Source organism: Eptesicus fuscus, chromosome 12 (genome assembly GCF_027574615.1).
Source record: "Eptesicus fuscus isolate TK198812 chromosome 12, DD_ASM_mEF_20220401, whole genome shotgun sequence".
NCBI lineage: Eukaryota > Metazoa > Chordata > Mammalia > Chiroptera > Vespertilionidae > Eptesicus > Eptesicus fuscus.
In genome coordinates, this window is record NC_072484.1 from 41,500,951 (window position 1) to 41,527,572 (window position 26,622).

Sequence of the window (26,622 nt, forward strand, 5' to 3'; positions counted from 1 at the left end):
TACTTAGCTCCTCCTAATTTTTTGTTCTTTTCCTCATCTTTTCAGTTAAGTCAGGAAGGGGTTGGGGGGAAGGGGTCTTGGCTACACTGACCCCGCTGAGGTCCAGTGGGTTCCAGGAACCACCTGCAAGCTTCTGTCACACTGAGGGGGAGTCTACAGTTATCCTAACCCACCATTGCTGATCATCGGTAGGAGGCTATCCCAAGAGCCCTGCTTTTTCAGGCCAGATCACAGGATGGTGTCAGGAACTGGCTACTAAAACTAGCTTCTTCACCCAAAATGACACTTTTTGATGGAGAAACCAAAGGTTTGTTAGCTTTTTAACAGCTACATTAAACTGTGGCCTCAAACTGGGGGGTTTCTGTGTTCTGTTGCTATAACAATTTTTTTTTTTTTTGGCATTTCATACCATCGGAGCAAAATATCACATTCCTGAATGTTTGAAAATAGAACTTGAGATGGAGAGACCCCTAGGGTCCAGTATTTTCTTCTCTCCACTTTCACACTCACCAGTGAGTCAAATCAACATAAGACCCTTGTCTTCTGGAGGTTTGAAGCCAGACTGGGCATTTCAGATTCCTGCTTCTTTATCCTCTGAGTAATCCCTGCATTTGCTCAGGGTGGTTTCCTGTTACAGAAGCCGTCCTTTACCATTTAGATGAGAAAAAAATGAGCGAGTGTTCGAGGGTATTTTCGTGAAGTAAAGAGCTGTGGCCGCTGCCCCTGGTGGTCAGGGCTCCTGCTGTGTATTCCTGGCTTACAGGGGCCCCCCCGGTAATATCCGAGAGACCTGAAGGGCTGCCTCGGTTTTTAAAGCCCTATCACGGCCAGCAGTTCTCGAACTTGGGTGAGCATTGGAATCTCCTGGAGGGCTTGTCACCCTCAAGGATTCTGACTCGGTAGGTCTGGGCTTGGGCCTGAGACTGCATTTCTAACTAGATCTCAGGTGATGGTTTGGGGAGCCCCTCCCCTCCCCCAATTAGACCACGTGCCTCATGTCATCATGTGCTCCTGTGCTTGCTAATACTCTCCACTTCTGAGCTAGGGAATGGCGCTCAGAGAGGCCGTCTTCCCTAGTGAGCAGTTATTTTCAGATTTTATAAGCTGCTGCTAGTTAAGTGTGACCCACAAGTAGATGAAAAAAGAAAGAATGATAGCAAAATGGATTCAGTATTTGCTTGCCAAGTTAGGCGCTGGGCCAGATGTTTGACAAACGTTCTTGAATCTTCGCAAAGAACCCTGCCAAAAAGTGTGCTTAATTTAAAAGGGAGGGAACAGACCCAGCGAGGCTAAGAAACTTGGTGGGAGTCGGCTGAGCCCAGATCCTGCGTCTTGCCCTGCAGGCTGTGGCTCCTTGGGGCGCTGAGGGGAGCCACGGGGCACTGGTGTAGGGTGGTTCATGGTGCTGGGGCTCTGCCAATTGCTGGGGAGTGAAAAGCCCTCCGAATGAGAGGCTGAGCTGCGTGCACATTTGAGAGCGACTCCCGTGGGAAAACGCATAGTTATGGCTGGAACCTCAAAATGTTAGGCAATTACATTCTTCCATTTAAGCACTTGCTTTGGATTTCCAGAGCTTGGTTATAAGCCAGCTGTCCCTTGTGAATAAGTTTGAATTCTGCAAGGATTTCTGGTGCCCACAATGTTTAAGGTACCAAGCTACCTCTGGGAGAAAATCTGAGTCTCTTGGAGGCAGCTTGAGCTTTTCAGGCTCCTGTTCCACAGTTCTAGCCACTTAATTGGCTCTCATGATGAGTTAAATTGAAATGGAAAAATGCAGGGAATAAATTAAGTAGAAGGGATGAACTATTCTTAAAGCAACAGGGCTTAAAATAGTGAGCCTAGTAGCTATGATATGATCTCATTTGTTCTTCATAATAATCCTATGATTGAAGACCTACTTTGATTCCCCATTTGCAGATGTGGAAACGTAGGCACAGAGAAGTTAATTCACTTGCCAGAAGTCACAGAGCTAGGAAGTGATAGCCAGACTCAGAGCCAGGAATACCTCACATACGGCCTGCACCCTTACCCTCTGGGCCACCTGCCCCTCTGTTTTCATACCTGTACCTTGACAGGCAGCGATGTTATTTGTAAGTGATTCATTCTTGGGAGAGGACCAGGGATGCCATTTCCAGCAAAATGCTGCCCTATCATGTGCTTTCTTAATAATGTCCAAGTTCCCCTCCCGCCAACCCTTTCTACCACCAGACTGTGGCCTGGGGCCTGAACCTGGGCAGTGTATTTTGTGCAAGGCAGTGTGGGCGCCAACCTCAAGTCATGTCTGTCAGGCGAGTCAGGGTTCACTGGGGAAGGAGACTAAGTCCAGGGGTCCACATACAGATCCATAGGGGACGATGGAGAACTGAGGTGGGCGGTCCAGGACCACAGTGAGGGATCGTCTGGGGACAGCCAAGATCACTGGGGTGTGTTTTCGTTTTTGTTAGTGGGGCGGCATGTGGGTTGGTCTGACTTTCAGGGGGACAGTGACACCTCTGCTCTCGCCTAGGATGTCTAGGAGCCATGGACCGGGCTCTGAGATGCTTTTCTTGGCAGAAGAATGTGCCAGCCATCTGGACCACCACGACGCCAGGAAGCACGTGCTCTGCCCTGAATGGCATCCGAGTCTTGAGTCTCCTGTGGATCATGTCGGGGCACACCAGTCAGATGACCGCATGGCTGTCTCTGGGTGCGGAGAACGGATGGGCCTCTAAGGAGGAGAGCATGTTTGTGTGAGCGGGTCACGTTGGGCCATAGGATGGGAGGCCACAGCTTTCCCCTGGCTTAGAGATGTGGCCAGTACCTCCCATAAATGAGTTTTCCAGGCCATTGTCCAGTGGCTGCTTTGCCTCCTCCGAGGTATAAATCAGGCACCTGGGTAGCAAGTGATACCTGAGATTGTATTTTCATTGTCCAAACAGCTGGGCTCCCTCTCATCATGATTAATGATGCCGGAAACTGACATTTTTTTCTCCTAGAAAAACAGGCAAGCGTAGATAAGTACTGTGCATTAGGCAAGTCAATGTTTCTCGACCTTTCCCCGTTGCTGCACTCCCGAAGCACTCCCATCAAGTACTCTCCCAGGGGTACTGTCCCCCCAGGGGCCAGATGCATGCATCAGAGTTGGGGGGAAGCTGAGAGGGGTGTGAAGAACCTCCCAGAGATCTGCACGGGCCCATGAGCAAGTGATGCTGCTGCAGTCCTAAGGGGGCTGAGGCCACTGAGCGCACAGAGGCACGCAAAGCCTTAGTTACAACTAGGTACCTCCGTCTCCTCCCTTTTCTTTTTGGTCCAAGTCCCCTCATAAGTGAATGATGGGGATACATGACACCCTCCCAATACAACTGAAAGTGGAATGTGTTTCTCTTGCTTTTTCTGAGAAGATAAATCACATGATTTTTTCCTATTAAACCAATAGACACAGTTTTTTATGTTTGTTACAGATAATGTGCTTGAATGGAAAGCCAGAGTGCTTAAAAACCCGCTCTACCTTTATTCTCGGAGTGGCCCATTCTATCTTGGGGTTGACACATTTTTCCTGATCAGGTAATACGGTGTTTTTCCTGCTGTCAGGCTTGTTGCTGCTTGTTTGGGGGTGTGTGTATGCGTTGCCATCCTCACTTTAGTGAGAAAAACTGAATGGCTCACATTTACCCACCTGCCCTTGGCTCCTGTCCATCATGGCACAGCACTGCTGCCACAAGCTCCTCCCCTTTGTATTTTCAGGTTACTAAATGAGTGAGGATGGCTCTTTAAAGGGGGCCTTTTACAAAAGGTGATTATATTTCTCAAAATTGTTTACTTCAGTGGCTCTCAAATTCTGGTTCGTGGGCTGAGGCAAATCCATGATAAAGTTTCCAGTTCTCACCATGGTAAAATGTGAAACAAGAAAAGAAAATGATATGATGTTTCATAAAGCTATGTCTATGTAAAATAACTACTGAGTGGTAAAATTTCTTAGTTGTTTGGTAAATGTCAGGTACCTCATGACGTACTTTGCAGCATCACCTCTTTTAATCCTCATGATGTCCCTGTTCAGTAACCATTGTTAAAATCCCCATATTTTTAGTTGAGGTAAAATTCACATAACATAAAATTGACCACTTAGAGTAAACAATTTAGTGGCATTTAGCACATTCACAATGTGGTGCAACCACCATTTCTATCTAGTTCCAAACATTTTCATCATCCCCAAAGGAAACCTCATGCCCATTAAGAATTTACTGCCCGATATCCCCTCCCCCTCATTTCTGGAAATCTGCTTCCTGTATCTATGGACTTACCTGTTTTAGCTATCCTATATAATAAAAAGGTGATATGCAAATTGACCCTCATGCCCTCACACAAGATGGCCGTCCCCATGTGGTCAAAGATGGCTGCCCCCATGTGGTCAAAGATGGCCACCATAAGATGCCGGGAGGGAAGGGTAGTTGTGGGCGACCAGGACAGCAGGGGAAGGCAGTTAGGGGTGACCAGGCCTGCAAGGGAGGGCAGTTGGGAGCAACCAGGCCTGCAGGGGAGGGCAGTTGGAGGTTACCGAGCCAGTAGGGGAGGGCATTTGGGGGTGATTGGGCTGGCAGGGGAGGGCAGTTGGGGGTGACCAGGCCAGCAGGGGAGCAGTTAGGCATTGATCAGGCTGGCAGGAGAGTGGTTAAGGGGTGATCAGGCTGGCAGGCAGGCAAGCGGTTAGGAGCCAGCAGTCCCGGATTGTGAGAGGGATGTCTGACTGCTGGTTTAGGCCCAATCCCAAATTTCATGCACTGGGCCTCTAGTTTCATATAAACACATTGTATAATATGTGCCCTTTTGTGCCTGGCTCTGGCCATTTAGCATGATGTTTTTGAGGTTCATCTATGTTGTAGCATGTGTCAGTACTTCATTTCTTTTTATGGCTGAGTAATGTTCCATTCTATGGGTAGAGCACAAAATCTCCACTTTGAAGAGAAGGGAATTGAGATGGAGGGGGATAGTCCTGGTGGACCCATGATTTAAACCCAAGCAGTCTGACTCTGGAGTTTACATCTTAGCCACTGTGCTAGCCTGCCTCTACCTCTTCTGACTTAAGCATCCCTTCACAGGGAGATGGTGATGATAGATAGCAGCTCTTTTTATCAGATGCTAATCATTCATCCATCCAGCCACAATCTACTGAATGCCTATTTGCCAGGCATTGTTCTAGGTCCTGAGCTACTTCAGTGGATAAAACAAGCAAGGACTCCCAATGGTGCTTCCATTAGTGTGTGTACATGCATGGGAAACCAACAATAGACAGAAATAAACAAGAAGCAATCTGATAGTAATAAATGTCAGTAAAGAAATAGTTAAGAAGGAGATAGAATGGGTATTTGTTTCAATGAGGTTAGAGAAGGTTTGTCTAGTGAGGGGCTGTTCCATCTGAGACCTGAGTGGTAAGAAGCAGCCAACTCCGGGAGGCCCAGGACAAGAAAGTTTCAGGCAGAGGCAGCAACTAGTGTCAAAGGACTAAGGCAAGAGAGAGTGAGCCTTGTTAAAGGGCCTGAGAGGCCCTGGGGGCATCCTGAGCCATCTGGGAAACAGACAACAGAAAGAAGGCCAAGCATAGTGCGGGTGGAGGGAGCTGGAGGGAGCGAGGACCTTGTAGCAAAGCTAAGGAGTTTGGATGGGAGTCTTGTGAAATAGGAAGTCGCTGGATTGCTTTAAAGTGGAAAGTGATAGGATCTCCGGTGATAATAATAGATCTAAGAAGGGCAGAGGCGGAAGCAGGGAGATCATTCAGGTGACCTTGGTTGAATTTCAGAGAAGTGATAAGGCTTGGTCTGGGAGGTGGTGGCTGGGATCGAGAGAAGGTCATGCTCAAGATATAGTTCAGAGGTGGAATTGTTAGAACTTGTTGATGGATTGGATGTGAAATGTGAAGAGAGAAGTTGAGGACAGCTTCTAGGTTTTGGCTTTGATAACTGAGCAGATGGCGATGTTAGTAGTTGACATGGGAAAGATCAGAGGAGAAGCAGGGTTTGGGGAGGAAAGTCAAGCTTTCTGTTTTGAACAAGTTAAGATTAAGGGACCTTTTAGACATCCACGCAGAGATGTTAAGTAAGCAGTTGGCTCTGTATGTCCGGAGCTCAGTGGCAATGTCAAGGCCGGAGATGGAAATTTTGGAATGGATGGGATACAGGTGGTTTTTAAAGCCACAGGACTGAATCAGATCATGCTGGGAGGGGCATGAATGACAGATCAGGGCTGAATCCTAGGACAGCTGGTGTCCCCACCTTTGGAAGCTGGAAATAAGAGGAAGGGCCCAAAAAGGAGCCTGATGAGCAATAGTAAGAGATTGCTAATGACCATTCATTTTCTGCAACACTTCCCCAATATCCTGGTGACTTGCTCCCTCTTCTCTGTCAGGTTTTTACTCAAATGACATCTACCCAGAAAGGCCTTTCTTATCCCCTGATTTAAAATGGAGCCAGCCAGCACTCTCTACTTCATCTTCTCTTTATCTATTTTAGCTGTGTCTCCCCTTCCTTTCTTATCTGTCTTCACTGGAATGTAAGGCAGGATATTTTGTTTTCTGTGCTGCTACCCCCAGTGCCAAAAGCAGCGCCAGGCAAATAGTACTGATGGGTAAATAGTTGTTGAAATGATTTCTTATTTGTTTCATCTCAGGACTCTAGTGTGATCGTTTCTCGGGGCAATGCAGAAAAAGTAGGTACAGAGTAAGCTGAAACCTGTCCACTTGGGCAACAGCTCATGCTAGGCGGTGGCCAAGGTGACAACAGAGAGTAGCCCAGACAGGCAAGGGTCAGAATCCACCATCGCAGCAAACCCAGCAGAGATACGGAACCCTGGGCACCAGACTTTCTCACAGGGCCTAGCTGAGTCTAACCAGTTGGAGCCCACCTGCAGGAGACCAGGGCAGCCCCGAGGGTAGGGAAGTCCGCCCACAGCCCAGAACTCTGTTCCCTGCAAAGGAGGCTAATAAGAACAAGACAACCCCCACACCATATGCTGCAGGCGCTGATGGGCAGAGCTCCAAGCCCTGGGAGGGCGGCTGCCAAGGACAGAGTGGGGTGGATGGAACCTAAGCCAACACTCAAGCTGCAGAATTGCCACTAGGAGGGAAGAATGGAGGGCGCGGGAGGCCACAGGTCATCCTGGGCCATCCTGGGGAAACAGGACAGCAGAGAAGCCATCAGGTCAGCCCTGAGATATCCAAAGCACAGACCCAGGTTTCTGAAATTGCAGACGTCCAAGAAAACGACACACCTATGCCCCCGTCTCGTCTGTGGCTTGGAGAGGGCTGTGCCTGTCATCGGTGGTTCTGAGAGTCTGGTGCCTGCACAGTGGCACCAGCACCATCTGGAAGCCCGTTAGAAATGCAGATTTCCAGGCCCCACCCAGACCCCCTGAATCAGACACCTGGGCTGGTGCAAGCCCTCCAGCTGCTGCCACCGTAAAGGTCTGAGAACCACCGAGGGAGCCCCAGTGAGAGACGTGATGGCGGACGGTGAAGCCGCGTAGATCCCCCCAGTACTGCCTGGGAGACAAAGCTGTACTTTTTTTTTTTTTCTTTATCCCGATTTGCTTTTATTTTTCATTGCCAGTCTCAGTAATTATTTTTTCCTCCCAATTTTCACTTTATTACTTTATAAAGTGCATATATTCTTTTAAGTAAACTTTTTGTTTGAACAATGGAAACATTACTAATAGTGATACCTAGTATGGTCATTATGCTAAGAGCTTAAAATCTTCCACCCCATACGATTCTCACCATAAACCTATAAAGCCGGAACCAATATCATGCCCATGTTTACAGATGAGAAAGTTGATGTTCAGAAATGAAATCACTTACCCAAGTCCCCCAGGTAGGCACATTAGAATCAGAAGTCGAATGTAATGTTTGTTTCATGGTGAAACTGTGTCTTAACCACCATGTCACTGATGGGTTTACATAGGAAAACAAAGGACATGAATGATTAGTCGGTGACGGTTTAAAATCCTTTTCTACCTCTCAGGGTGACTTGCCACATCTCTACCGCAGGATTTAAAAACATTTATCTTTATTGTTGAAAGTATTACAGATGTCCCCCTCCCCCCTCACTGACCCCTCCTCTTTGACTCTTTCCCAGCCTGTTTAGGTCTCTGGCTCTTCTCCATCTCCTGGAGCTACTTGTCTCGCTCGGAGCCCGTTTTCCTGCCGGCCCGTCCCTTTGTCCTGTCTTCATGAACTTGAAGGCTGGACAGTGCATGGCCGCACACAGAGGGAGACCCGGCCCTTGCTTAGCAACCACACTGGTGGAGGGGGAGCCAGTCACTGAAAGGAAAGGCTAGCTCAGGCCCTGATTCTCTCCTGAAATTCAGAGGAGGCCAGAATCAGAATCGACCGTCCTAATTCCCCATCTCAGCGTCCTTTCTTAGTTGTCTCTTTAAATTCTGTTCCTGTTCTAGTGGCTACTGTTCTCTGCATTTCGAAAGAAAATCTATCTGGCAGAGAATAAAGACATTCTCCAACCTTCCCTGATCCCTCCCAAGTCCCACCCAACACCCAGGGCCTTTTGCCCAGGAAATCCATTTGTTCCTTAGGGAAACACCCATCGGATCCTTGGAACGGAAGTTGAAAGGTTGGGAAACTCACAAACTTGCTTACCATCAAGTTCTAACTCAGAGGCATAGCCTCGGTTTCTTCAGTGGAATGTTCTGAGTGATGAGTCTGTCATCAGGATATGTTGGCTGAGAATTCTCACTGGGATCTTGGGCAACCTACATAACAGTCTTTGGGTCTTCCTTTCCATATTAAGTAAGCAGGATTGGCAATATTGTCCCTTTTATCTAATTGGGCTGTTGTCATCTATTTGATTATTCACTCAAAAACCATTGCAAAGTAGTTTGCTATGGCTCCAGAAACAAAAGCAAAAGCAGCCCTAGGGGTGTTACAGCAAAAGACCACTGGTTGATGCTTGGGACAATAGTCACTAGTGTTCACTGGATATTTCTGGCTCTTCACCCTCAGTTGGCAGCATACCACTTCCTGGCCCCATTGTGGTTGGTGGGCCACATCTCTAGGTCTGACCGAGTGGTACCTGGTATTGCCATCATGCTGAGAGCTTTAAGCGTGTCCTTTCTGGGTGAGGACATGTAACTGCTGGTTTGAGGCCCTCCAGAACTCTCCCGTCCTCTGCAGGATCTCTGGTGAACGTGGAGAGAGTGGCTGCTCCATCAGCCGGGGTCCACAGTGAGGAAGTGGCTGACCCTGAAGTGAATGGCCACGGGCCTGCAGCATAAGCAAGAAAAAAAGAAAAGAAAAGATTGCTATTTTGACTTGGAAACCAAATTAATCAACCAATGAGCTTTATCACTGATAAATAGTTCCTGTGCCTATTCTTCTCTTTCTCTCAGTGGCTGGTTAAGCGTGAGGTCATTTTTAAGGATGCAGCAGTCTTCAGAAAAAGGAATAACGGCTAAAGTTATACTCAGATACTACCTTAGTCGCCTTATAAGGTAGGTTTACTTATATAATTTCTCAATTTACGATTGCTGTGTAACAATTTAGGATTTTTTAAATTATTAACCCTCTTTTGAAAGAATGTTTAAAGAAAAATAAATGGAGATAAATTGTCTTCTTCCTTAAATATAGTTGTTTTTTGCTGGTTTAATGGCTTTTGCCAGTGGAAGATTCCAGTTTTCGTGGTAGTGGTCCTAATAAAATTTGAGGTATATTAAACCAGAAAAAAAATCCTTATTCCTTAGCTGATGGGCATCAAATTTCAATCAATGTACTATCAGATTTTCATGCACTCATATTCAACAGGAGAATTTGTATGGCTCCTGTAAATTGGTAATAATTTGATCCTGTGAGTAAGAGTGCTAATGGTAATGATAAAGATAAAATAAGATACAACCAGGAGAGGGGCCGGTTGACCCTTGGGACAATAGTCGTTCTGCTGAGAAGGAAACCGCCTGGTGATCCTTGTGAATGTGTGGTTGGTTGGAGCAGAAGGATGACACTATTGGGACAAAATATGAAACCAGTGTGATGGAGCAGCAGATGTGCAATGAGACAGTCTAAGTTTAGGCGGAAAAGGCCCTCCAACTCATGGACCCCAATCCCTTCCTTTATATATTTTCTGAATCAATTTGGTGCTGAACTGGAGCCCAGCTCTCATTACTCATGACCCATGCCCTTCTTGTCACCCTACACTCTCATGAAATAGGAAGGGGAGTGTTGAAACAATCTTCTGGGCTAATAAAATCGAGTGGGTAAGATCTGATTCTCTAGTTTGTTTGCCAGGCTTGTATTCTGGCTCCATCACTTCCTAGCTGTGTGACTTTGAGCAAGTGTTACAACCTCGCTGTGCTTGACTTTTCTCATCTCAAAAGTGGAGAGAGTAATGACATCACTTCACTGGCCTCTCGTGAGGATTAAATGAGCTAATGTACGTAAAGAACTTATCAAAGTAAGTTATCATTGTTACTGTTGTTATCATTATTTACACCGTTTAACTTTGCCTGTAAATGGGCTAAGAATGAGTACAAGCTAAGGAGTAGACCTTTAGTGATTCCTTTCTGCCATAGATGTGTGGTTTCTTCCAAGCTCTATTAAGTCTAGCCCTCATCCTGGGGAGGACAGAATGCTGCTTCTGTCAATATCACTTGGGTGTGAGGCACAGGGTCAAGTAGATGCCTTGCCCTGAGGTCTTGTGGAGGAGAGGGACTGGATTCAGGCCAAGGGCTCAGTGATAAGATGGGTGGTTAGTGTTTGCAGTGGGGGATTCAGTGGCATGGTGTGTTCTGCCTGGTAAACTTGCTTCAGAGGAAAGATCCTGGAGCTGGGGATTGAGGAGGCAGATAAAGTCATGGTGAGGGGAAGGGAGAGCTGAAGTGGGGGGCAACGGCAGTGAGGCATTATGGGGCACGATGAAGGCAAGGACCCCAGTGAGTAAATCACTGCACTATGTAACAGGAGAGCAGGAGTCAGAGTGGTGATGGGCAGAGGGAATGCAGAGAGGGCAAGTCAAGGACACATTTCTGGCTGGAGCGACATGGCAGATGGTGGCATTCTTGAGGTAGGGAGGTCTGGAAGAGTGCCAGGTTGGACCAGGAAGAGAGTGAGCCCAACCCGGCACAGCGCTGTTGAAAAAGGGAGCGGCCCGTCACCAACCCATAGTTTGAACTCATCCTTTTCAAGGTAAACCCAGTGAGAAAGCAGCCATGCTCTTTGCTGTTCTCAATCACGCTGGCCAGCTCTCTGGTTTGCTGCTTGCCTTCCTCCCTCCAAGAGGAGTGGAAGTAAGATAATTTGTTCACACCCTCTCTCTATTTATTGAGGGTCCCCTATGTGCTAGGCGCTGTTTTAAGCCCTGAGCATTTAGCAGTTAATAAACCATGTGGTGCCTGCTAGCATGGGGCTTACACGTGAGTGATGGAGAAGACAATAAACGAATCAATAGGCAACATTCAGCTGCAATATGCAAACATTTATCACAGGTCGGTGATGATAACTGCCACAAAGTGACGATTTGGAGAAGGAAGTAAGACAGGGTCTTCCTCTGTAAGGGTGGTCGGGGAAGGTGACATTTGTCAAGAACCTTGAAGGAAGTAAAGGAATGTTCTAAGCAAAGAAAATGCTGTAGGGAAGAAGGGTCCGTTTAGGGGTTCAGGTGCAAGGGCCCCGAGGAGGGAGCATGCTTGGTGTACTTGAAGAGCCTCAAAGAGCCGGAGGTGCTGGAGAGGAGAACAGAGGGGATGAGGTCAGAGAGGCGGGCGGGAGGGAGGATGGCCCAGGTCCTGCAGTGTCTGTGGCCACCTGAAGGACTCTCCCTTTTATTCTGAGACAGAAGGGCTTTGGAGGATTCCGGTAGGCAGTGGCTGGTCAGATTTACATTTCACAAGAATAACTCTGGCTGCAGGGCAGAGACTGGACTGTAACTGGGCAGAGGCAGGAGACAGGGGACCAGCCGGGAGCTACTGCAAGTTATCAGAAACTGCAAAACCCCAACGTCAAGGGATAAATCAGCACAGAGCTTATCTCATGGGAAACGAGGAGAGTGGGTGCTCCGGACCCTTAAACTGTGATTATTCCAAAGAGAAGCCACATTAAGAAAATTGGGTTTTTAAAAAATAGGCTGTGTTAACAATGCCCAACTCTAACAGATGGTTACGCACTAAAATTACGGGGCCTCCTTCTAGTCTCACTTCCTACAGGACACCTTTGTGAACAGTTTCTTTCAGGGACTTTTCATATATTTATGTGCAGTTTTCTATAATAGGATTAAACTATATGCTATATTTTATACGCTCTTTCTCATGTAGCTCTTTCCACTTCATGATTTAACATTGGCACACACCTCTATTTGCATGCAAGGACCCGCCTCACTGATTTTAAAGGCGGCCTGGGATGGCACCGTGTGGGTAGACCATCATGCATATGACCTGTCCCCATCACAGGAGGTCATTTCCAAGTTTTTTGCTATTTCAAACAATGATACAACGCATGTGCGTATGTGTGCAATTATATGAACACCAGAGGCCCAGCGCACAAAATCGTGCGTGGGTAGGGTCCATAGGCCTAGCCTGCGATCAGGGCCATCTTCTGCCCGCTCACCAGTCTCCAGTCCCACTCCGCTTCCAGCCCCCGGTTCACTGTGGTTCTACGATAGCAGCATGGCTTCGCTTCCCCAGAGCCTGTGGGCCGGGAGGGGGGGGGGGGGGGGGGGGGGGAGGGACCAAGAGGTCAGCCGTTCCGCCTGCTCGCCAGTCCCACCCCGCAGCCACTCACCTCGGTTTGTCGGTTTGTCGTGGTTCCCCGTTCGCCATGCTTCAACTGGAGCCTGCAGGCCAGGGGGTGGCGAGGCAGGAGGGACCGGGAGGTGGTCAATTACCTCATGGCGACTGGTCGAGCGGTCATTCCGGTCGTTAAGCTCATGGTCGCTGGCCTTTTATTATATAGGATGTTTGCAGATGAATTCCTACCAGTGCATTTGCTGGTTTGGTGCAGCTAACATCTTGATGGACATTTTCCAGTTCACCTTCCCACCCACCAGGTCTGAGAGCCCCTGCTCCTCAGCCCTCCACAACCGTGGCTGGTATTGCAGTCTAGGCTTTGAAAACCTACTTTGACTTGCAATCCTCTGGAAGTTTGGAAAAAACAAAGCCTGTGTACATTTATATGACACTTTCAATGTTTCAAGCTATTTTCTTACTGATCTTATTTAATTCTCAAAAAAATCTTAGGAGGCAGAAATCCTCCTCCTCCTTCAAAGCGTAGAAGGAATCATCCCCTGTGTTTTCCGTAGAAGAGGAAAGAGAGAAGTGATGTGATTTTCTCAGGGAGAAAAATGTAGACAAACCAGAGCGCATGCTTCTTGTTCTTTCCCTTGTAGCCTCGCCTCTCCAGCCAAGGCCCACCCCGCAGCCTCCGCCCCACAGTCCCGGGCCCAGAGGCTGCGTTTGCACCAGCACCCCAGGGAGGGCTGTGCTAATGGGTGGGGACACAGTTGGCGCACACTCCCTCCTGTGGACATCTGACCTGAGCTCTGCCTCTGAGGGGAGCAGGGGCTAACTTACTCTCCCCGGGGAAAGGGAGGAGACAGATGGCAGGAAGGGAGGCCGGTGGGAGCAGCTGCTGGGCAGCGGGTCTGATGGCTGACCCTGGCAGGGCCCAGCACCCAGGGAGGGCTTCGTGGCTGTCGTCTGAGCTGCCCTGGGTGCTGCCCCGTGGCACAAGCTGGTGCCCTTTCTCTCTGACTTTGATCAGCAATTCTAGCCCTGCTGCCCGCATGCCCACTGCCCTCCTGGACCCTCCCTGAGGGATTTTATCACTGTGGAGAGGACAGGAGGCCCGCAGGTGCACCTCCAGCAGTCCTGCCCTTCCCATCTGTCACACACACCCAGGCCCTGACGCCCCCACCGAGGCGTGGAGGTGCTGCAGGGCCATGTGCTCTGCCCGCGTTGCATTCCCCGGAACTTTTCAATGCGTTTTTTAAAAGGACGTCTCTGACCGCAGCCCACCCAGAACTGTGCGTGCCCCTCTGCACAGCCTCCCGTGGGAACTCTGGACTGCATGTCCCGGAGGTGGCCACCAGATATGTGGCCCCTTGAGACATGCTGCCAGTGTAACACACACACTGGAATCTAAAAACTTGGCAAGAGAAAAGAGGATGCAAAGTAACTCAATAATTTCTTATATTGGTTACCTGTCCCAATGAGAAGAATATAGATTTATTGGGCCAAATAAAGCATATTATTAAAATGAATTGTACCGGTTTATTTTTGACTTTTAAAAATGTGGTTCCTAGAACCTCGGGGGCAGATGTGGCTGGAATTCTATTTCTATTGAACGGGCTGGTCTAGACACTGGGTGCCTTTTCCATCATCTGTGTGGCTGCTTCAAATCCGCTTGGAAGGAGGAAGGGTATGAGGGAAGGAAGGAAGGAAGGAAGAAGCAAATCCAGGAAGGGAGAGAGGAGAAGAGGGGTGGAGGAAGGCCTTTTCATCTGGAGGGGCTGATGCCAGGTGAACTTCTCGGAGCTACCACTTCATCTGTAAAACAGAGGTCACAGTTACCTGATAGGAGTTCTGAGGTTTGGAAATATCTACCAAGTTCCTCGTTCGGTGGCTGACGTGCACGACTTGCTCAGTGTAGAGCAGTGCTTTGCCTCAGCAGCACCGGTGCCAGCACCTAACAGGTGCTCAAGAAACGAATTTGAATCCACGGATGTTTGAGGTGTGGGTGGGAGGTGGTTATCCACCCAGTACGATCTGGTTTAGAGGCTCTTATCCCCATGTCTATGGGTCCCCGCCTTTCCTGAATGGGAGCACGGTGGGGTCTCTTTCTCTCGCCTGGCTCTTTCCCGCCAGGCTGCAGCCTCTTCACCTGTATTCCGTGTGCTTGTTGGTTGGATTGTTCTCCCTGGTTCCCTGGGGACCGGTCTGGGAGGTGCCTAAGCTCCACCTGGACAACTGCCGGCAAGCGTGGTGGACGAACTTGCTGCTGCTCAATGACTTCCTGTGGGTCCGGAATGCGGTGAGTCCCGAGTGCTGGCGGCAAAGGGCGGGTGGGCACAAAGGCGGTGTCTCGTGTCCCATGGTTCAGTGAACTTCCTGAGGGCCACCTTGAGGCGTCTGGTCCCCCTCCTCCTGCTCTGTTCTCGGGAGTGAGTACTGGTGATGCTGTAGGCGGTGGGCTGTGGGCAGGGAGGCCAGTCTCTTGTGACGGAGGGTGGTGACTGCACCGGCCTTGGCGGGGCAGTCGCTGGGGGAAGCAGGGGGAGGAAGCAGGGTAGTGCGCACCGAGGGGCCAGCCATCGAGGTGCACGACCGCAACGCAGGTGACCCTGCCCCAGCCCGGTTCCTGTCCAGCCCCGGGGGGGGGAGAGGACAGTTTCTTCACCTCCACACGGAGAGCCTGTAACGGACGGAGCAGGGCACCGCGCCCTCACCATCATGCATTCCATTCCATTTCAAGCCAGATCTGACCGAGCAACAACATTTGTATGTGTTGCTTTCGGCTTCCTTAAAGCCCTAATTCGCCCACGATGACCTGGGAGCAGATGCAAGTAAGCTGGCTGTGATGAAATCGTGCCGCTGATGTGGCATGTGCCTTGGAAGTGCAGCTGAAGAGAGAGTCCCTCCCGTGGGGCTAATCACCCACACAAACACTTTCCAATTAGAAGCTGCCCTCGGTATGCAAGTGCCCAGCAGCTTCCACAGGGCACATATCACCACCCAACTGCCTTCGGGTGGGCCCAGGTCTGTGCCAGGGCCCATGGAGGACAGAGAGCCGGGGCTGTTTTCCTAGATGCAGACTGGCTTGGGCCATGTGTGGGAATCAGTGACAAAGACACCAGCCAGTCCCTCTCAGAGGTGAAACCCACCCTAGGTCTTGGAAGCAGAGGTGTGAGGGTCTTGCAAATTCCCCCACCAGGGATCTTGTCTCCAGCTGGGACAGGAAAGCTGTCGCTTCTGTTGGGTAAATCTGGTCTCCCTTGGACGGAGGGGGTGGGAGGGAGGCCAAGGTGCCCTTAATCGCTGAAGTGCTGGAGAAGATGCCCCAGGAATGTCCTGACATTGAAGAAGAAGTACAGGTAGCTGCCTCATCTCACACAGACAGGTAAGTGATGAAAGATGTGGAAAGATGTGGCTTTGGCCAGACGATCTCATGTCAGTCATGCGTGGGAACCCTGGGTTTCCCACATAACTCGTCTGGAGCCAGGCCTTCGTTCTAAAAGGACACATTCTCTCCTCCTAGAGTGGGGGAGGACAGGGGGGCGAGGCACGGAAGAGAGAACAGCGGTGAGCCTGACTCCAACTGCATAACAATAATTATTCCTTGCATCTGTGTCACACGATACAGTTTTGTTCCCACAGTTGTCCTAGATCCGTGGTTGGCAAACTGTGGCTCGCGAGCCACATGCGGCTCTTTGGCCCCTTGAGTGTGGCTCTTCCACAAAATACCATGGCCTGGGTGAGTCTATTTTGAAGAAGTGGCGTTAGAAGAAGGTTAAGTTTAAAAAATTTGGCTCTCAAAAGAAATTTCAATCGATGTACTGTTGGATATTTGGCTCTGTTGACTAATGAGTTTGCCGACCACTGTCCTAGGAGATTCGCTATTATTGTTTTCTTTTTTAAACAATAGAGGAAACTGAATTTCCATTTTGTAAACTGGAACCTACCATATAGGTTTGTTACAAAGATTAGATGAGATGAGGTATATGAGGTGCCTGTAAATCACCATTCCTCTCTCTTCCATGGAAATCCCCTCCTGCCTACTGAACTCCTCTCCTGGTCCAGGAAGGTAGACAGTGGGAGGCAGACCTGATAAATGGCCGAGAGAAGTAACCTTTGCTCTCTTTCCAGTGCAACGGCTGGACGTGGTACCTTGCCAATGACTTCCATTTCCATCTCACAACGCCGGTCATCGTCTTCGTCCATGGAAAGTGAGTCATTGGGACATGTTTCCTCCCTGTGTGCCCTTTCCCACAAAATTCCAGGAGAGTGCTCCAGGTCTGGGGAGAGCAGCTTTTAAAATCTGGGATAAGAACTTCTCAGATGAGTTTGCAGCATGAAATCCTGCACTGTTTACCTTCTCCCACCTTCTCCCCAATCTTTGTCCTACGCACAGCAGTCCGCGTTTGTGCAGAGCTATGGTCAATGTGTGTGTAACATCTCGTGCTCAGCGTTTTCCATGTAACTGTTCATTTACACATGTTGGCATGACCTGCATACTTGTCAGTGTTAGGATGAAATGCCAGTTTGAAGGTTAGGGCATCCAGATTGTTTCCAATTCTTCATGACTGTGGATGACAATGAGTGCCTTGGAGCACACTACTCTTTCTCTTAGTTATTTCTTTGGGGACATACACTGAGTGGCCAGATTATTATGATCTCTGAATGCATAATAATCTGGCCACTCAGTGTGTGTGTGTGTGTGTGTGTGTGTGTGTGTGTGTGTGTGTGTGTATTAGAGGCCCGGTGCATGAATTCGTGCATGGGTGGGATGGGTGGGGTCCAGCCAGCCTGGCCAGGGGGAGGGGACATGGGTGGTTGGCCGGCCTGCCTGCTGGTCGAACTCCTGGTTGAGGGGACAATTTGCATATTAGCCTTTTATTATATAGGATATACACTGAGTGGCCAGATTATTATGTGTTCAGAGATCATAATAATCAGTGTATATGCAAGTCGGATTACTATGTCAAAGGGTAGGGACAATTTTGTGACGTACTAGGAGATGACTCTCCAGAAAAAGTGAAGTAATTTACAGCGCCCCAAGCAATCCATCCGTGTACCTGCTTCTCCATGTGGGTGATTTATCACCTGAATTTTTGTTAGTTTTAGAAAAGCTCTAAACTAGGGCTTCAGTCATTCATGGAGAAACTGATGGTGTGTGCACTATCCATGCCACATTTTAAAAGATGTATCCTTCTCTTTTGTTAAATTTAAGGGCATTGGGCCCTAGCCGGTTTGGCTCAATGGATAGAGCGTCAGCCTGTAGACTGAAGGGTCCCAGGTTCAATTCCAGTCAAGGGCACGTACCTAGGTTGCAGGCTCCCCGCCCTGGTTGGGGGCATGCAGGAGGCAACCAATCGATGCGTCTCTCTCACACATTGATTTGAGAGAGACACATTTGGGTTAACCCTTCAAGGTCCCATGGCTAGTAAGTGGCATGGGTGTGAGCTGAACCTAGGACTTTACACACTATGCTATTTTGCCTCCCTAATGAAGCATGTCTAGCAATTCTTCCTTATAATCACCCTGTGAATTACACAGGATAAACTGGTGTTTCTTTCTGTCTCTTCCCCTCCCTTCCTCTCTCTCTAAAAATCAATGGAAAAAAATAACCTCAGGTGAAGATTAAAAAAAAATGTAAGGACATTGGAGAAAACATTAGGATGAAGAGAGGGGAACGCAATTGCCCTGGGCCTGATTCCTCCCTCAAGGAGACGTGAATTCGCTGTCCATATTTTGGTGTTTATCCTTCCGATCTTTTTCTGCACAGCTTCTTATGCATGAAAGGATTCTGCACATACACTTTAGTATCTTCCTTTTAATGGTCTTATGACACATGCGTTTCCCTAGATTATTTTACTTTTTAAGTAAATATACCTCTCGCCCCCCTCAGCCACAGTTGCCCCACGCCAGCCTCTCTCAAAGGCAGGCCTCGCCTTTGCCAAGGTTGCAAGTCTTTCCTGTCCACAGATTCTGCGGCGAAGGAAACTGAAGAGCACTCTTGTCAATGTCCCCTCTTCTCTGCAGAAGTAAACATGTCCTTGTCCTGCTCGGGGCCGCGCTGTTCCTGGCATCTTTCACTGCCACTGCTTTGCTCACACTGGCTCATGGCCTCCCCGTGGCAGCTCCGTCAGAAGCAAGGTAACCGTTCCCAGCCTGCCCGGCCCTGCGCCTTGCCTGGCCTGGGCACGGCCAGGACCTCCCAGGGAGGACTGGGGGACGAATGCCAGGCGGTTTGCACTGTGCCGGGCGGCGTGTGGAAAAACCGGGTGGGGCATGTTCAGCCCGGATGGGAACGTTGATGGCACTTTTGTTTCCAATCTTCTGAACCTTTCAACTTGCCCAGGGGTCCTCTGGCCTCTGAAGTGCTTCTCGGAGGAAAGGAGCGCCCCCACGTGGCTGACTTGTGTTTCTCCTCCAGTGGCCAACTGCTGCTGGGGGGACTGTTGTTGGAGAGTCTGAAACTTGAGGAAGTTGGGGTTACCCCTTCAAGGTCACACGGCTAGTACGTGGCATAGGTGTGAGCTGAACCTGGGACCTTACGCACGAGGCTACATTGCTTCCCTAACGAAGTGTGTCTTTATGACCACCCTGTGTATTACACAGGATAAACTGGTGCAATTACCTGCTGATCTACTCTCAGTGCAGCAGTCAGTGATGCAAATGAAAATCAGATCCTGTCAGTCATCTACTCACGTTCCCCCAATCACCATCCATTGCTCTCAAAGCAGAATCCCTGTCTGACCTCACCCGTCACTCCCCTATTTGCTGACGCTGGACCAGCCACTGACCTCCTTACATCCACACGCCAACCATGCTCCCTCCTCAGGGCCTTTGCACTTGCTGCTCCCTGACACTGGAATGCTTTTCCTTTAGCGTCTAGATCTTGGCAGGGCTTGCTCCTTCACTTCCGGCAGGTGTGTGTGTAAATGTCACCTTCTCAGAGCAGCGTTCGCTGGCCACCTGATGTAAAATAGCCCAGAACCATCCCTGGCACATAAGTGCTCCATATGAATTTGTGAGGGGGATGAATGACTACCCTGTAGGCCTTTAAATTTTTTTCCCCCTTTATTGATTTTTAGAGAGAGAGGAAGGGAGAAGGATAGAAAGATAGAAACATCTATGAGACAGAAACATCATTGATCGGCTGCCTCCTGCATGACCCCTACTGGGGAATAAGCCTGCAACTTGGGCATGTGCCCTGACCAGGAATTGAACCCGTGATCTCTCGGTTCCTGGGTCAACACTCAACTGCTGAGCCACACTGACCAGAACACCCCAGGTCTTTTAACCAGGGGAGCATCATGCCCTTCCGTCATGTCACTGTCCTCTGTGGGCGTGGCCAGGTGACAGAAGTGGAGGCTGCCCCTTCTCCCCCAGAGGTTCTCAGCTCTGAATGCACACGAGAGCCCCCTGGGGCCTTTTAGTTCCCACTGATGCTCCCAGAAAGGGCCATCTCGGACCAGTGGAATCACTGGGGTGTGGCCCAGGCAATCGAATTCTGTACGAACTCCCAGGAAGGGATTCACTTCTTTCAGAAGAGGTTCGCTTCTGAGAACCATGTTTTTTGAGTCATACTGACATACCAGCCACCAGAAACAACTATGGAAAATGAAGGCCACTGTCATATTTCCTTGGGATCCAGGGAGGAGGGGCCCAAGGCAATTTGGAATCTTAGCAAGCCAGCTGTGGCCCACAGCAGGATCATGAGGTCCCTGTGTGGGTCGTTACTTGGGAAATGAACAAAGGTACCCCAGATTTCACTTTGGGTTGGCTGATGGACTCATTGGGCATCTGAGAGACTCCCTTTTTTAGGTCCAGATCAAACTTAGCCTTTTGTCTTATTTCCTTTGTTATTCAGTGAAAACGCGACTGTGCTGTATTTTTTGGAGTACTACACTAAGCCCTATTGCCGATTCGGGCCATTCCTTGTGGGCATCTTTCTGAGCATTTTCATGCACCAAAACCACCAGGCAAACATTCTCAAAACCAAGGTGAGCTTCTTTTTCTCGGTTAACTTTCCTTTAAACATGACCTGAGAGCCGTTGCAAGTGACAAAAAAAGCACAGGTCTTGTGTCCCCTGGACTCAGGTTCCCCCACTATAGTCCATCGTCACAACCAAGAAACTGACACGGGTACACGCACGGGCCTTCGACCCCTGGCGTCCTGTGCACTCACTTATGTGTGGGTGACAGGGCTGTGCAGTTGTAGCACGTGTGTAAGTTTGTGTGACCACCACCACAGTCAAGGCACAGGACTCCTCTGTCACCACAAAGAACCGCCTTGTGCCACCTCTCCATGGCCACCCCCCCTCCCCTACCCGGCCCCAACCCTAACCCTCACAGCCACTAATCTGAACCTTCCATTTAGTCAAATGTGGGTACTGATTGAGGTTTATAAATAGACACCTAACGTGACAGTAATGGTACAAAAAGAGGAAGTTCACGCAGAGAAGTCAACGCGCAGTGGCCCCAACGGGCTGTGAGCGGCGTCGTTCCCTGCCCTGTAGGTGCAGGCCCTGCTCGGCTGGATTTGCTCCCTGTCCGCGCTGTTCGCCGTGGTCGCTGTGGCGTACGCAGTGGACGACACCTCTGCCACCCCTTCAGTGGCCGCTGCTGTCTACCAGGCCGTGCACCGGAGCCTGTGGGCGGCGGCCGTGGGCTGGGTCGTGTTCGCATGTCACGAAGGCTATGGAGGTACGATGTTCGTGTGCTCACACTGGCCCTTTCAAGGTGACAAGTGTGAAAACAGTGTGCCCAGAAGGGCTTTGGTTTGCTGGTGAATGAGTCTGAAACCTCCACTCATCTGTATCCTTGGGGGAAACCCCACCTGTTCTGTTTGAGATTTTACACCGGCTTATGTACAAATGCAGACTCTGGGAGGAAAATGTGCAGCCTCTCCAATGAAGCTGGTTTAGAAGTTGGACGAGAGCAGGCAGGGTCATGAGAAAAGCAACCCCGGTGCAGGGCACATGAGTTCCGGGGGCACACACCTGGGCCTCGGTTTACTCATCTGGGAGAAGAGACGGAACAGCCATCGAGGTCCCCGGCCCTTTGATGACCCGGGAGACTGCTCCTGCTGAGCCAGGCCTCACCTCACAGGAAATCAAGCAAAAAGGGGGCTTACGTGGAAAGAAAGGATTTGTCCAGATTAGAAGTGTCTGTGCAAGCCACCGATGTTCCTTCTCTTTCTCTCTACTTGGCACACGGTGGGAACTGGGTGCTGAGGTGACAGCAAATGACAAGACTAGTAGGTGAATGTGGGGGGGGATGGGTTACATAAATATTTAGAAAATGTGTGTCCACGTGATGACCTTTGGAAAAGTATATCTAGAAAAAAAAAACGTTTGAAGAAGAGTTTAATTCAGACGCTCAGAACGAGAAGGGATCTCGATGGCTCAAGCCACCTTTTCCATCGTCTTCAGTCATTGCCAAAGCTGACCGTGCTGGCCCTGCTCCGTTCAAGGCCTGATTCTGTTGAGTCGCCCATGTTACGCCTTCAGTTAAAACCTTCCAGTGCTGCCCCGTCACCGACATCAGTGGCCCTCAATCTCGAATGGTAGATGGACCCATTCTAAAGGAATAAGAATCCTTTGGGCTCTGACCGGTTTGGCTCAGTGGATACAGCGTCGGCCTGTGGACTGAGGGGTCCCAGGTTCGATTCCGGTCAAGGGCATGTACCTTTTGGTTGCGGGCACATCCCCAGTGGGGGGTGTGCGGGAGGCAGCTGATCGATGTTTCTCTCTCATCGATGTTTCTAACTGTCTATCCCTCTCCCTTCCTCTCTGTAAAAAATCAATTAAAAAAAAAAAAAAAAGAATCCTTTGGGACCCAAGTTATGGAATATCTGTCCTGAAAGGGACCCTGAAGTTGATCAAATGCAAGCTGCTCAGTAGTGGACGAAGACTCTGAGGCTGGCATGTCCACTGCCTGGTCCCAAGGCCCCGCAGCTCGTGCGGCTGCACCCGGAACCAGCCCCTTGTTACACACACGGATGCTCTGTGCTCAGGGGTCAAATCCACAGTAAGGAAGTGAACTGACTGTGAACTCAATATTAGCATTTCTTGTATTTCCATCTTCCTACAACAGGAAGTTGGGTGGTTTGTTTTGGGGGTGCATCCTCTTAAAAATGATAATGAATGAAGACCTTCTTAGAAGGAGTCCACAGACTTAGGTGCAGCACCCGAGGGATTGGCGATGACTCTCGATGCCTGTCCCCTGCAGGTCCGGTAAACCAGCTGCTCTCCTGCGGAATGTGGAGCTTCCTGGCCAGCATCAGTTACGCCTGCTACTTGGTGCATCCGATCGTCATCATCCTCTACAACGGCCTCCAGGAGACACTCATTCACTACACGGACACCAACATGGTGAGTCTTTGCTCCCAGCTCTGCAGCATCACGGCTGTTCTCTCCAGGGCAACAAAGCCAATCCTATGGGCTTTGTTAGGAGCCTGTTGTTGTGGCTGGGAGCCTATTGTTCTTTGTTTTGTTTGAGGGAGGGCTTCTGCACAAGATAATATCTTTGCTTTATTTATTTTATTTTTTAACTAGAGGCCCAGTGCATGAAATTTGTGCAAGGAGGGGAGGTTGTCCCTCAGCCCAGCCTGTACCCTATCCAATCTGGGACCCCTGGAGGGCAGTCGGACATCCCTCTCACAATCCAGGACTGCTGTCTTCCAACTGCTTGCCTGCCTGCCTTCCTGATTGCCCCTAACCGCTTCTGCCTGCCAGCCTGATCACCCCCTAACCACTCTGCTGCCAGCCTGTTTGCCCCCAACTTCCCTCCTCTGCTGGCCTGGTCACTGCTAACTGCCCTCTCCTGCAGGGTTGATCACCTCCAACTGCCCTCCCTTGTAGGCCTGGTCCTTCTCAACTGCCCTCCCTTGCAGGCAGGGTGCCTCCCAACTGCCCTCTCCTGCTAGCCATCTTGTGGTGGCCATCATGTGTCCACATGGGGGCTGGATCTTTGACCACATGGGGGCAGCTATATTGTGTGTTGCAGTGATGATCAACCTGCATAGTACTCTTTTATTAGATAGGATAGAGGCCTGGTACAGGGGTGGGGGCCAGCTGGTTTGCCCTGAAGGGTGTCCCTGATCAGGGTGGGGTTCCCTTGGGGCATGGGGCGGCCTGAGCGAGGGGCCTGTGGTGGTTTGCAGGCCAGCCACACCCCCTGGCAACCCAAGCGGAGGCCCTGGTATCTGGAATTTATTTTCCTTCTACAATTGAAACTTTGTAGCCTGGAGTGGAGCCAAGCCTGGGGCTCCCTCCGCGGCTGGCAGCCATTTCTGTTGGGGTTATAATTGAAACTTTGTAGCCTTAAGCGGAGGCCTGGGCCCGGCCAGGGTGTGCAGAAAGCTTTGCTTCCCCTGTTGCCGGCAGCAACCCTGGCCTGCTCTCTCAAGCTCCATTCTGCCGCCATTTCTGTTTGAATTTGTTTACTTTCTATAATTGAAACTTTGTAGCTTGAGTGGAGGCTTAGGCCTGGCAAGGGCAGGCGGAAAGCTTGGCTTCCTCTGTTACCTAGGAAACCTTGCTCTCTGTGGCTGTAGCCATCTTGGTTGGGTTAATTTGCATACTCACTCTGATTGGATGGTGGGCGTGGCTTGTGGGTGTGTTGGCGGTATGGTCAATTTGCATATTTGTCTATTATTAGGTAGGATGTTCAGGGCTGTTTGTCTACAGATCCATTTCACACAGCCAGGATGGTACACTTTAAGATCCAAACACAAGAGGACACTTAAGAGTATGAGTGTGCCCACTGTGCCCCTCTTTCTCTCCAGCTCTATCTTTTCTCTGGACACTGTTTGCTGACCTTCCTCACTGGGCTGGCCCTGACACTCTTCATTGAGAAACCATGTCAGGAACTGAAGCGGTGCCTTCTGGGATCGATGCCTGAAGGGCCAGGAACAGCCTAGTAAAACCCCAAAGACTGGAAGGCCCTTTTTTGGTGGTGAAGGACAAAAGTAGGGGCGGCCTCGTTTATGTAACAAATGTGTGAGTTTCTGAAAAGGGGTGTGAAGCTGATTTTGTGGATATTTATAGTATAAAGTTCCCAGTATTTAATCTATAAAAGAGTTCTAAGTATTTAGTATATAAAAGAGTTTTATGGTAATCTGTTTAGCAGCATAATAATTACCCTTTGATGTGTTTTTTAGCAAAAAAAAAATTCTGGATATTTATGGTCTCATCCTGTATTTATTTTCTATATTAGTGACCACAGAAAAACATCAAATATAGTGAATAGGATGTAATTTGGGTTAAAATGCTAACTTTATTAAAATCACACTGTATCTTTCCTCATTGTAGTAGTTTCTGTGTTAGTCTCATACCTTTGTAGACTCATAACTTTTTCTTGGACCCTCAGGATGGTGTGACTCACTAGCGAGCACAATTCATGGGTATGTTGTTAAAAGTCTTCCAAATGTTATCTTTTCTATAACATGGTCTCTGTGACGGGTTAACTTGTATCTCCCCCCAAAAGATGTGAAATTCTAATCCCCCTAGTATAATAGGATGTGGCCTTATTTGGAGATAAGGTCTTTACAGTGGTGATCAAATTAAATGAGGCCATGGGTGGGGCTGGCCCTAATCCAATATGACTTCTGAAAAGGGACATCTGGCCCCAGAGATAGAAACACGCAGAGGGGATACGGGGTAAAGGGAGAAGATGGCCATCTACAAGCCAAGGAACCCCCAGGTGGCCGCCAAACAAGCTATATGACTCCGGGAAGGCTTCTGCCCGGAGCCCTCCAGGAGAGCATGGGCCTGTGACCCCCTGGCTTAGGACTTCCAGCCTTCCAGAATAGTGAGGCGATACCTTTCTGTTGTTTGAAACGACTCCTAGCGAACTGACATCATCCTCCAACAAAAACTCCCAACGAAGCCCTGGCTGGTTTGGCTCAGTGGTTAGTGTGTTGGACTGTGGGCTGAAGGGTCCAGGGTTCGATTCCAGTCAAGGGCACATGCCCGGGTTGCAGGTTTGGTCCCCAGTTGGGGGCGTGCGGGAGGCAGCCAATCCATGGTTCTCTCTCATCATTGATGTTTCCATCTCTCTCTCTCTCTCCCTTCCTCTCTGAAATTAATAAAAATATATATTTTAAAAAAACCTCCCACAGGAGAGGGAGGGGACCCTAGCAAGCGGCTTCTGCCCCCACCCCCTCAGTTTCCAGCAATGAGACCTGGAGACGGGGAGAGACTTGTGAGGCCAGATGGAGAACCTGGAGTTCCAGGTTTCCTCCTGAGTGTGTCATTTCACGTTAACCACCCCTACCTACATGTCTAAGGATGCTTATGACAACACTCTTTGTGTCCTTAATAATCGAAAAATTTAATAAAAATCATAAGGCTACAGGGAACTTATTAACTCATATTGCTTGCTGCTCCCCCACCCCCGCCCCTATATTCTCTGCCCTCAAGTGGCTATTCAAGGAGGACCACTGAGGGGCGAGGGGTTGTAAACCTCAAATCCTTGGACAGAGCGATGGACAGCTAGCCATGTCCTTTCCCAGCCAGCCTCGGAGAACAAGCCACATCTCCCCGAGGCCTGGTCTCTTCTGCGGGCAGAATTGGACCTGAAGGAGGAGACAAGCCGCACGCTGGCGCGTTCAGTCTGTAATAAAACGCACCAAGGTGGGTTTGGGGGAAACTCCGAAGTTTATCGAGTTCCTTGGGAGCCCCCTGGTGGCTGATTCGACGCATGAACACTCTGACTTAATTAGGCCTCAGAGAGATAGTGAATAGTGAGGACGAGAGGCATTTACCGGAGAACATGGCAATCCAGAAGGTCCCCAGCGGGAAGCGACTCGCCTGCCAACCTCGCTGGGCACGCAAACTGCCAAGTGCTTCCAGTTATGAGGCTAGAAACCCGGGGCCCTTGGAAAAGCTTCGCAATTACTAACACAGCCTTCGGGAGCCCTTTTTTATA

General features: G+C 49.6%; 1 non-coding gene across 1 annotated transcript; it reads left to right on the top strand.

Moving 5' to 3' along the window:
- The first annotated feature begins 2,630 nt into the window (after positions 1 to 2,630).
- Positions 2,631 to 9,405, top strand: LOC103293391 (uncharacterized). Its single transcript, XR_008557832.1, has 3 exons — positions 2,631 to 2,686; positions 3,441 to 3,543; positions 9,370 to 9,405. It is a non-coding gene; the product is annotated as an uncharacterized LOC103293391 (transcript).
- The last annotated feature ends 17,217 nt before the right edge of the window (positions 9,406 to 26,622 follow it).